We start from the raw sequence: 11,830 nt of genomic DNA, 5'->3' as shown, positions 1-11,830 counted from the left end.
AGAGAGAGAGAGAGCACACTTAATGGAAAGTTGCAAGAATTGAGCAATTTAAAAGATAGGCCACAATTAGTGAAACGACAGTACAACACAACAGTTGTTTGAAGGAACATGTTAAAAAATACAAATATCAGACTGTATGAATGAGGTATAGCAGCATCTAATCTTGATGAGTTGATTTCTGTCATCTAAAAAAAATAAGGTGTAGTGGACCCAAACACTGGATAGATGAATCTGTATTTAGTAATTTCTAGTTCCAGTTGTCCCATACTAATGATGATGCACATTAGGCCTCTTCATACTTGTTTTGCAAAATCAATCCCAGTCTATTTTAACAGTGCAGCCCTTTATGCACACATTTCATCCAACTAGTAATCATTATTCCAGCAAGATAATGTTGATCATGACTTGTGTCATGATCATGTAAGATCATGACACAAGTTGGAAATGGTTTCTAAGAAACTTTACCATACTTCATTAGCCTGCTCATTCACTAAGTTTCAACCCAACAGAATATTTGTGGGATGAGGTGGAATAAGTTGTTAAAATAGGGATCTGCTGTAGTATAATCTGAGGCAACTGTGGGATATGACCGCATGAGTCAGCATCCCTACGGAATGCTTTTGGCTCCTTGTGAAGTCTATCTCCCAAATGAGGGCATTCTGTGGATTACTACTAGGTAGGTGTATCTAATAAACAGGCCACAGCATGCATATATATATATATATATAGTGCCTTTGTACTACAGTATATTAAAAGTGATGATATCTGTTTTAGTAAGGAAATACCGTGAGTAGAGACATAATAATTAAAATAATAACAGAATTAACTCGCATAAAATATTATTTATTAGTAGAATTTTCACCCGAGTATCACAGGCATCTTCAGTACACGTATAAAGTTAATTAAACAATAACTGACAATTCCAAAAGGCATCTGTGGGATATGACCCACAGATGCCTTTTTGTAAGATATTTAGGAAAGATTAGCTGATTTATAAAGTACTATCTCCCACAAAGGGGATAGATAGATTTTAATTGTGTATCATCATCATCATCATCAAATTCCTGCCATGTACCCTCAAGGGGTGTACAGGATATGACAGTACTACATGAAAAAATTAATTGTGTGTATATATATATATATATATATATATTTTTTTTTAATAAGTTAGGAAATTTATTGACCTTTTTTAGTTATCTTACATTAGCTACTTAGGTGGCAGCTTTTGGAATTGTCAGTTATTGTTTAATTAGCTTTATACATGTACTAAAGATGCCTGTGATACTCAGGTGAAAATTCTACTAATAAATAATATTTTACGCGAGTTAATTCCATTATTATAATTTTAATTAGTGATGATATCTTTTGGCAAAGACTTAGGTTTGAATACATCTTTGTTTCATGGAACTTTTATAAGGAATCTTTTCAACTAAATACGAATTTGCTTGCAGTTTCACAGAAGTAGCTGGGTTTCCTCCCAAAAACTTAGAGGTTTTCCTTATGTAAAACAGAAAAACTGGTGAGAGCATATGCACACACATGACAGATTAAGAAGCAGGATTAACTACTCTGTTATAGTTAGGTTGCTGAGATACTAAATTGCTTAATCATTACAAGCTACTTAATATGCAAAAGAAAGATAGAATAGGATGTTGTACATGCACAAAATTTATATGAATACAGTGAGAATATCACCCAGCCCGTGTTGTCACACATGATGACCTGATAAGTCTATTTTCCTTACAGTGTAAGGAAAGTGGTCGTAAAGAAAATTTTTCTGAACTTCCGTCACAGAGAACTGGAAAATGGTTTTTACAGATGTTTGGACAATTAGGAGCTTTAACAAGCAAACAAACAAACAAAAATAAAAATTTAAAACACACTTTATCTATTATTTTTTTACTCAAAAAAAATCATTTATAATTCTGCAAAAAAAACTATTGTCAGTCATATTTCAAAATAGTTTCTGAAATTAAATAACACTGAAATGAATATGTTATTAGCACTATTTCTTAATGAGCATTGAAACTAGGCACTTTTGAATAGATTTAATGATTGGAACATTAAGAAATTTGTAATAGTATATTATTCCCGGCATGGGACCAACAAGTTGAGAATAATATAATTTACCAAAACTGGAAATCCCCCCCCCCCAACTTGCACTTAATTTAAACTAAGCAAATTAATAATTTATAGCTTTTTATTTTTTTTAATGGAATTTAAAGCATTACATGTTAATCCACATAAATGCCCTCTGGCCAGAAAGTTCAAATCCTATCAAGGATGCAAAGAATTTTTATAAGGACTTTTATAAAAAACCAAACATGATTTAGTCAATCTCAGAACTTCCTTCTAAGAATTCTGATTTTTTTTCATCCACATAAACCATAGGAGAGAATAAATGACTGCTATTTGGGTTTTTTTGGTCAAATTTATTTTAAAACAGAGCTATACCAACTAGTTTCACCAACTGTCGCTGCTGGCTTCATCAGGGTAAAAGATGTATAAAAATAGTAAGAACACTTAAATGCTAAAAACTGTTAACACTAAAACCATAAAATAAACCGAATACAATTGTATTTTTAGTGTTATTTAGTGTTAACAGTTTTTAGTATTTAAGTGTTCTTACTATTTTATTCATCTTTTACCCTGATGAAGCCAGCAGCCATAGTTGAAGCTAGTTGGTATAACTTTGTTTTAAAATAAATTTGATCAAAAAAACCCAAATAGTAGTCATTTATTCTCTCTCATAATTCGTGTGGTCAAAAATAACAGTATTACCAACACATAAACCAGTTGGGGAAGACATTTGATATGATTAGCCCTCCTACCTTTATATTAATCAGGTTCATAAGTAGCCAAGTTACAGGATGTTGAGCCTAACATTAAGGAGAGGATGAGACGTTAGCCCACTATTTCAATTAACTAAAAAAGCCTGAAATTAGGATAAAAATATATTATAATTATTAGACATTCGTTTATTATTAAAACTATTATATCATTATTATATATATTATATTATATATACTATATTAATGTACAGAGAGTTAAGGTTATGAGCATCTCCTGTCAGTTGTGTATATTCACTATGTAGATTATCTGTTTTGCTAAATAAAGCAAAGTTTCTGAAAGAAAACTTTCTGCTTGAGACAGGCTAATTAGGTAATTTGAAAAGCTACTTTATACAATAAAATCTATACAAACTACTTCTGGAAAGAACTATAGTTTGAGAGTGAAATCAGACAACCATTCACTGAAATGTGATTTGATTTTTTTTCTTCTTTTGTTTCCATCCTTCAGAAGACAGCTAATTAGAATAACGTATAAAGGAAAGCTATGATTGATTATGCAAGTAATACGGGATATTCAACTTTCATAATCACAATTTTAAGACTCAAGATAGCTATCATTTTATAATCTTAACTGCTAATAATGATATATAACTCTTCCCAAATTTAATACACAACCTGGAATTTTTTAATTTTTTTCAAATAATGCAAATTTCCCTAATTCAGCTGGATTCTGAAAACAGTGTTATTTTTTTTCTATCAACCTTCGTATTTTATACAAAATGTCATTTCCACGTTGCTGTTTTTTTCATCTCATCTCATCTTCCTTTTCCCTCTTTTATCTTGCAGTGTCGAAGGTTTATTAATCATCAAACCGTTCATAGGATAAGGTGGTCAGCCCTACGCCCCAGTGTATTCTCTGTCTGTAGTGTTGAGTTCTCAAGGCCGGTTTGCCTACTTTGCTGGATGAAAAACCCTAGGATAAACTGGGGAAAAAATCCTACTGTCCATGCCCAAGACCGGCTAACTTGCTATGGCTGAGGAAGATCCTTCAGCTCCTCCCACCACCCATGGGAATCGAGCCTAGGACACTCCTTCCCCAGGCATATGGTTACGAAGCGCACAGCCACTAGCTAACCGTTTTTTTTTTTTTTTAAAATCTTCCTACAGTCTTTCTACTTCCTTAATTAGATACTTGATATCTTAAAGTTTTTTTTTTTTCTCCCCTTATTTGCTTACAGTTTTAAGATTTTCAGGAAAACATTCCAAATGTAGGTTTCAGAAATGAATTTTCAAGTTCATGCTGCAACTGAACTCTTTCAATTTGTTGAGCATGTTGTTTGTTGACAATATTTAAATTACTTCAAGTCCATTTCATACTTCTTTGAACATCCTTCATTGTTCTTTTGAAACCTGCTTGTCTGAAATCAATTTTCTTATGTGAGGATCCACAACTTCCCCTCTTTTAAGTACCTGAACAGTTTCCATCTTATCTAAGGCTTTTATGACCTACTTCCTTGTGCCCAGTTTTATGTAAACAGAACATATAATAATAGCACATTTTTCCAGTCAGTCAAACCTTCATGAATATTTTTGGATCCGGATTGACTTTTTACAGCCACTGATTCCATGCCCAACACTGACTGCATACTCTACTTTCATTCATACAAATAGCATGGAAGCTTTGTAGAAAGTTTCCATGCTTTCTACAAATTGTTGATCTAAATAAGCAAAGGACTTTTAGGCACCCACAAGGTAGCCAATCATATGCTACATATTTGACCCCTTATTATGTACAAGTATGAGATTTTTGTAGGTTTCCTTCAAGTGAAATGAATGAATAACAACTGTGATGGAGAACTCCTTTTAGACTACTCCCTCAATTGTTATTCCACATGAAAATGACTCACAAAAAACTAATAATTGCATTATAAAAAATCTGTATCCCAGGATATGGTTTTTGGAATAAGTTTGGAAAGGTAAAAATTTTAAGACAATAAATCCATTGCAGGCCTATGTCGTTATTATTATGATATATGAGCACTGTAGAGTATACTAACTCACTGCAGAAAATTTGATGTTTAGCTCTGCATTATGCTTAATGAAACCTTACTCAAAAGAAATTAATTTCTTAAAATTTAACTAGTCATTCCAATATCCCAATATTCATGTTGGGAAATAACATTTTTTTGTCAATACATTTAATCATTACTGATTATATAATAATAATTATAAAAATCATAAATTACACAGACCCAGACTTATATAAGAGTTATGGTCCACAAACCTTTATGTAAGTCAGATTTAACCCTTCCCACATTAATCACACCCTAAAATGTTTACAGCATATGCATGCAATAGTACATTAACATATTTTAAAGATTATTTCTATTAGTTTCATTTACAGGATGTGCATACAAATTAGATTTCAATATATACTTATTAATGTACAGTAATATAATACACTATAAAAAGTAACAGAAAACAGAAAGAAAAAGGTTAAATTTTGCCATTTGATCTACTTTATGAAATTACCAAGAGATGACAGAATAACCATATTTCTTTATAATTTTCATCTTTAGATAAATTTTCACTTCACTTTTTCCACTTCTGCTCTTTTTTCCAGTCATGAGATTGTATACTTTGCCACAGCACACACAAACACTAAAAATTATTAATGTCTGAGGAAGGCCACTGTTAGTTGGTGTGCAAGAAAGGTAGGCATATTAAGTAAAATTTTTGTAACTTGGAAATTTTTCCATAGCCCTTTCAGGATAATTTGCATAAGTCTGAATTTATGTAAGTTGGGGTCTGCCTGTATATATAATTTGTTCATAATCCTTTAATCATTATATATTTATAGAATACATAATATTTATTTTTATTATCATCATCACACATTCAAAGAGATCAAAAGACTCACAACAGGAGCTCTACAATCTTACACAAAAAAATCACTAAACTGTGCCTTAAACCCATTCAGAGTTTCCTCACCATATGACACTCAGGCAACACATACCACTTACAAAGAACTTGCTTCTAACTCCTTTTCCCATATCCCCTTTATACAGCTTCCAGGGATGGCCTCTCATTCTACTCTTGTTTCCTTCTACCTATGAAAAATCTCCTTCACATTAATCTTGTAAAAAAAACCCTCACCAACCTATATGCTTGAATCACATCCTCTTTTCTTCTTCCTCTATTCACAAGGCTCAGCAATTTGCATTCCCTTAATCTTTCTTTTCATAATCCATATTCCAAAGACTAGATACTGACTTAGTGAATCCTCTCTAAGCCTTCTTTAAGATATCTTCATCCCTTTGAAAACCAGCTTGACCAGATTGGTGCACATCATAACAATTGAACTGACAAAATTTGAAAACAGCACTTACATCATGTGCAATTTCTAAATTTTTTCCAAGTATCCAAATGCAAATTGCCACAATGATACTCAATCAGTTCATCTTCTTCTTCCTTTTTATGTATTAGGCCTAGTGGCCTGTTATGGAGCTGAGGATAAGGTGGTTAGCTCTATGTATGCAGATGCATGTGTTCATGGGGCCGGTTTGCTGGGGAACACAAAACCTGAGTTTCTGGGTGAAAAAAATTCCCTACCTCTGTATGAGACCAGCTAGCACACCTTTCGTCGAACCATATAAAGGTTCCTCATGTCACTGATGGGAATTGAACCCAGGTCTTTCTGACCAAAGGGCTCTGTCTATACCAAATGAGCTATGGAGGCTCTCGATCATTCATATATGAGATAATTCAGTTTCTCAGGCTATACCAATTTATAGAACCAATATTTTTTGGAAAAATATCTGTGTGTGTGTGTATATATATATATATAGCTTCTCAGTCAAGATATGCAAGAACATTGAGCAAAGTACAAAGATTTTACAGTAGAAAAAAATTACGTGGAAAACATAAGAGGAAAAAAACAGTGTTAGACAGGAGGGGCCGAAAGCATTTCTCAACATTTCCCAATAAGTACTTTAAAATTTAATACATGTAATTTATGGAATTCTCCTTGAACATGTGTTGTTGTTATTTGGGATTACAGCTAAAGCAATGAGGCCAGTGTATTGTGTGTGTGTTTAATTGCATGTGTTCTGGCCAGTTTGCCTAGAAATGTTCCCCAAAGATGCACTTGCATTTTTGACTTTCTGTGACCGAGCTATCATAGTTAACAATCTTTAGAAACCTCTCCAGAACCATGTATTTGGTGTGATAAACAGTGTAAAAAAAAAAAAAGGTTTAGTTATTAGAGTTATTCATTTATTATTTATTTTGATCATGTGTTGGGAGTTAAAAAAGTTAATATGAATTATAAGTAACATGTTATAGAAATTTTCATGGCTCTTAATTGAACATTTCTCCAGAAATATTCAATTAAGACCAGTGACCTTACTTAACCAACATGGGAAAAGAAAAAAGTAAATATTGCAGAAGCAAGAGTCTTGTGTAATATTGACTCATAGAAGAAACAGTTCATCAGTTCTACTGCCTTGCTGCAGTAATAGTAAAAGCAACAATATTATCAGGAGATCAGCAAAACCTAGTAGATAAATTCAAAATATTAAATTATTATCCAGACTGGTTAGCTAAGTGGTGAGCTTAGCAACTCTCCAACCAACAGGCCACAAGCTTGAATCCTGTTTGGTCATGGATGTTTGTGATGGTCTTTAGGTGGGAAGATGAATTTCACTGCCTAACAGTGTCGTGTCCCACTTATTGGAGGTCTGAAGGGACTTAAAAAAGTTCCATGTTCAGTCCTTAGAGCAAGGTTTCTGGATTATGTAAAAAAGTAGATAGATATAAAAATATATAAAATTAATAAAAACAGAAAATAATCCTTAGCCCACTAACTCATGTATTGGTTTAGAGGTTTACAACCTCTCTTTTTTTTTAGGTGGAAATCACATAAAAAAATAAAAAAAGAGAGAGAGATAGCATTTCAACTCAGAGCAGCGCTGCACTGTACTAGTTTGGTAGGAATGTGTTACTGAAAACAAAACTATTATAAACATCTTTAATTTTTCTTACATCAGTCTAGTCTCATCAAGACAGAATATTATATCACATAGTGCAGATGATTTGAAAAATAATTGTAACTAATTATTTCCTAAAATTTAGTAATAAATATTTTAGGAAATAATTAGTTACATATATATACATGATCTAGGCATAAGCCTCATTATCTTTTTTGATTACTGAGAAATAATGCTGAATTTGAGAATAGCCATAATGATCATGCCACAATATTTCTTAAATGTTTTGCAGTGACATAATATTTAAAACTGACAACACTTATTAGACATCATACTACTTGGAACAGATAAAACAATTAGTAGAACAGCCTTGAATTAATTTTTTTCTAAATGAAATTATGTAAAATAAGAAAATCTAAACATTTGTCCATACTTACATTAAGATGCTAAACTGGTAAAAATGGTCAAAAAAGTGGATAGTGAACAAACAAATGTAATTTTGAAATTGTTTTATTGCAACATATTTCTTACTGTGCAAAAGGTATCAGCAATATTCATTAAAAATGCAAAATATATTTTGCTAAGCTGATATATTTTAGTTAGTGCCTATAATATTCAACAAGAGCAGATCACTGGAAGTTGTGTAAGAGTGTGATTAAGAAGGGTGTGGGACTAGATATTTTGCTTGGGGTGTAGGGAATGAGTGGAATGGGTTATCAGTCATGGTCATAAGTGCTTTGTCAGTGAATAATAGTTAATGTAGGCTCTCTTGATGGAGATGTCTGTATTGTAATAGTAGATAATATTTTAAATGAAAAATACTATAATTATTTACGAGATTAATGCTTTTGAAGCAATAACATGCTATTAATTTGTTGTGGTGCTTTTTTTTCTCTTACCAAAAATTTCATATAATATTTGAAATCCCAAATACTATTGATTAATGAACAACATGTATGGAATATTAAATAGAAATTAATTCTGTTGGCCATCAATACTAGATACTGGTACTAGTGGGGATGGGGTGATAATCTATGTTGTCTCTGGTAGATCCAAATACAAAAAGATTCCATGTAAGTCTGATAGAAAGTTACCAGATTTGCTGTGCAGTTAAAAGTCCTTCCTTGTAAAATTAATTTCAGATTTTAAAATTAATTAAAATATACTTTATCTTATAGATCCAATGTAAATGCAACTATGTACTCTACAATAAATGCAATTTGGCTGAGTTTCCCAAATTACAATTGTGAATAACTAAATAGTCCACTGCCAGCAGAGGAAACTCTGATAGTGTTTTAAATACAGAAATGTGTGAGTATTACATACATCATAAAAATGTGACAGTACTTTATGGCAGCATATTTCTTACTGTGCAAAAAGTTTCAGCAATATTCAATCAAAATCCAAAATATTATTTTGCTAACCTGACAAATTTTACAGTCAGTACTACCTACAGAGAGATATTCAAAGCTGCAAAAGGTAAATACTATATATTTTGCAAAATTATTTCTAAGGTAATTGCTTTTTCATTTATATACAAAGAATACACCAGAACACTACTGCTTGATAAAATCACAAAAAATAGAAATATGCAGATTTTTTCATTTTTTTTATGCAAATTGTCAATGGATGTCAAAATTTCACTACTATAAATTTGGTCCTGAATTCTATTAACTAACATGTCAAAATTTTTTTTTATCACGATTCCATAGTTACACAATATTACAAATGGCAGCTTGATTTAATGAAAAATAATGAAATGAAAAAAGAAAAAAAAATGAACAAGAATTTTTGATTTTAGTTTTGCTCTAAAGTTTCTCTTTGATGAAATGAATATCCTTCCTTCCCACAAATGTTAAAAGATAATTATTTTGAATATTCATCATAGCATCAGATTTAAAGTGCAAGTATAGAAACATTTCATTATATCTGCATTTTAACTGTGCAGTATACACTCTTAATTAGTGCCCAAAATGATTAATTCATAAACATTCTCTGAATTCTACATACAAACTTATCTTCTTATGTTTGAAAATAAGAGCAACTGTGTATTTACAATTATGTGTGCCTAGATCTTAAAATAATTTTTTTTTCAGTTATGTTAAAAAGTGATGACCATCAAGGTGCAATTTTCTTTTTTGTTGTTGTTGTTTACTGAGTTGGCCATACTATTAAAACTAACTTTATAAAAATGCAAATTTACAAATTTAAAAATGTTAACTTTGCTGGATGAGAGAAATTGCAATGTGTTATCTGTTGACAGTGATGAGAAATTACTCTTTAATTTTCATACATAGAAACCAGGTTATTTTGATGATATTTATACAAATTAAACAGAGTCAGGATTGATGTAATTGTTATTAATATAATTAAGTTTTACAGGTTAACACAAAAGTATAATACAGATATCAAAAAATACTTAAATTGAACGTATATGGTAGTATTAAAAATTGCCATTAAAATAATACAGTTCATAATACTCTATATATGTGTGCTAGGAAAAAAAATAACATGCATGTACATAGAAAGAAAGTTCCCTTTCTATAAACTCTATTTAGTACTGAACTTCAATGCTAATATAAATAATGAGATTGTTATATGGATAAAAGTACTTCAGTTGAAAACCCTACCTCCTAAAATGTCTGGAATTTGGAAGAGATTCTAAGGTTTTAGTGATTCTGATTGCTTTATATTTGATATAGAAGTGTCAAAAAACTTGGACAACTCTAATGGAAGATCAGTAAGTTGACAGGATATAACAATACTGAAAATTAAAAATTCCTCAAGTGCAATGAAGACATATACTATGAAGCAAAGTAAATGTAGGAGTAAAAATGGAATAATGCAAGGAAAGAAAGTGCTCTTGCTATGAAGTGCAGAAAGTTGTAATAGTAAGGTGATGTTTTTAAACTCTTAATTTCTCTGATTTGGCTGATATAATTTTTTATGCCTTTGTTCATTAAGGAATGAGTATGCTTATAGAGATATTTTTATGTATATATGTAAATAATAGGAGATTATAAAATTTTTTTTGAAAAATGAAATTTCAAATTTTTTCATTTCAAATTAAATGTATTCAAAAATTACAAAAGACAGAAGTATAGTTTAAATAGGAGTTTATTTAAAGCATTACACAGTGAAAGAAGTCACATACTATCATGCTTTTTTTAAGTTTTTTTTTCATTCAAAATTTTTTGGATTACTTAAAAAAATTGTTTTCTTTAATTTTTCTTGTCAGTTGAATACTAAAAATTACCTCAAGCTTAGCTTCCTGACTGCCTGCAAAGTGGATAGATGTTTTTTGATTTGTTTGCTGTGTGCATGTATATATAATAATTTTAAATAAATAAAGGATAATTCTGTAGCACGGATAGTAGTCCTTTGGTTGAAAACAACATAGTTTCAAATCACATTTAGAATTCAACAAAAATTTTCAACTAATAATACTCAATATTTTCAACAACAAGGGCCATTCAAGTTAAGATGAACTAGCTAGTTTATAGGAAAGGTAATGATAGCAATTATCTTCCTCAAAACTTGGCTTCCCTGTAAAATAAACAAATGAACCAAAGAACACATAACACAAAATGACAATGAGTAGGCTATACACATATATAAAAAATGCTAATCAATATCAACATTAATTTATGAAAAGCCAACTTGTCTTTAACAAGCCACTGAGCTTATCATGCAGAGAGAGAGAGAGAAGGGAATTAGGCTAAGATGTAATGCATGAAAGAGATATGACAACTTTATTTCAGTAAATATAAAATACTAACAAAATGGATTCAACAAATGAATGTATTCTTAAGCATGTTGCTAAATTCTGAATTTCTTTAATCATCTATGTACAAATGAATTAACTTAGCACTGATGATGATCAGATTGAATTTACTGGTATTCTCAATTTTAATTAACTATTAATTAATATTAAATTAATTTAAAAATAATCATCACTAATATAGTTCTCCAAGCAGTCAAAATTTCTTATTTATTCTTGGAAATAACAGAATAAAAATAGAATGTAAGGGGAATGTACTTTCTGAGAGA

Source organism: Typopeltis vanoorti, chromosome 7 (assembly GCF_054136105.1).
Source record: "Typopeltis vanoorti isolate ZY-2024b chromosome 7, IOZ_Tvanoo_1.0, whole genome shotgun sequence".
Lineage (NCBI taxonomy): Eukaryota > Metazoa > Arthropoda > Arachnida > Uropygi > Thelyphonidae > Typopeltis > Typopeltis vanoorti.
Note: the sequence above shows the minus strand (reverse complement) of the source record.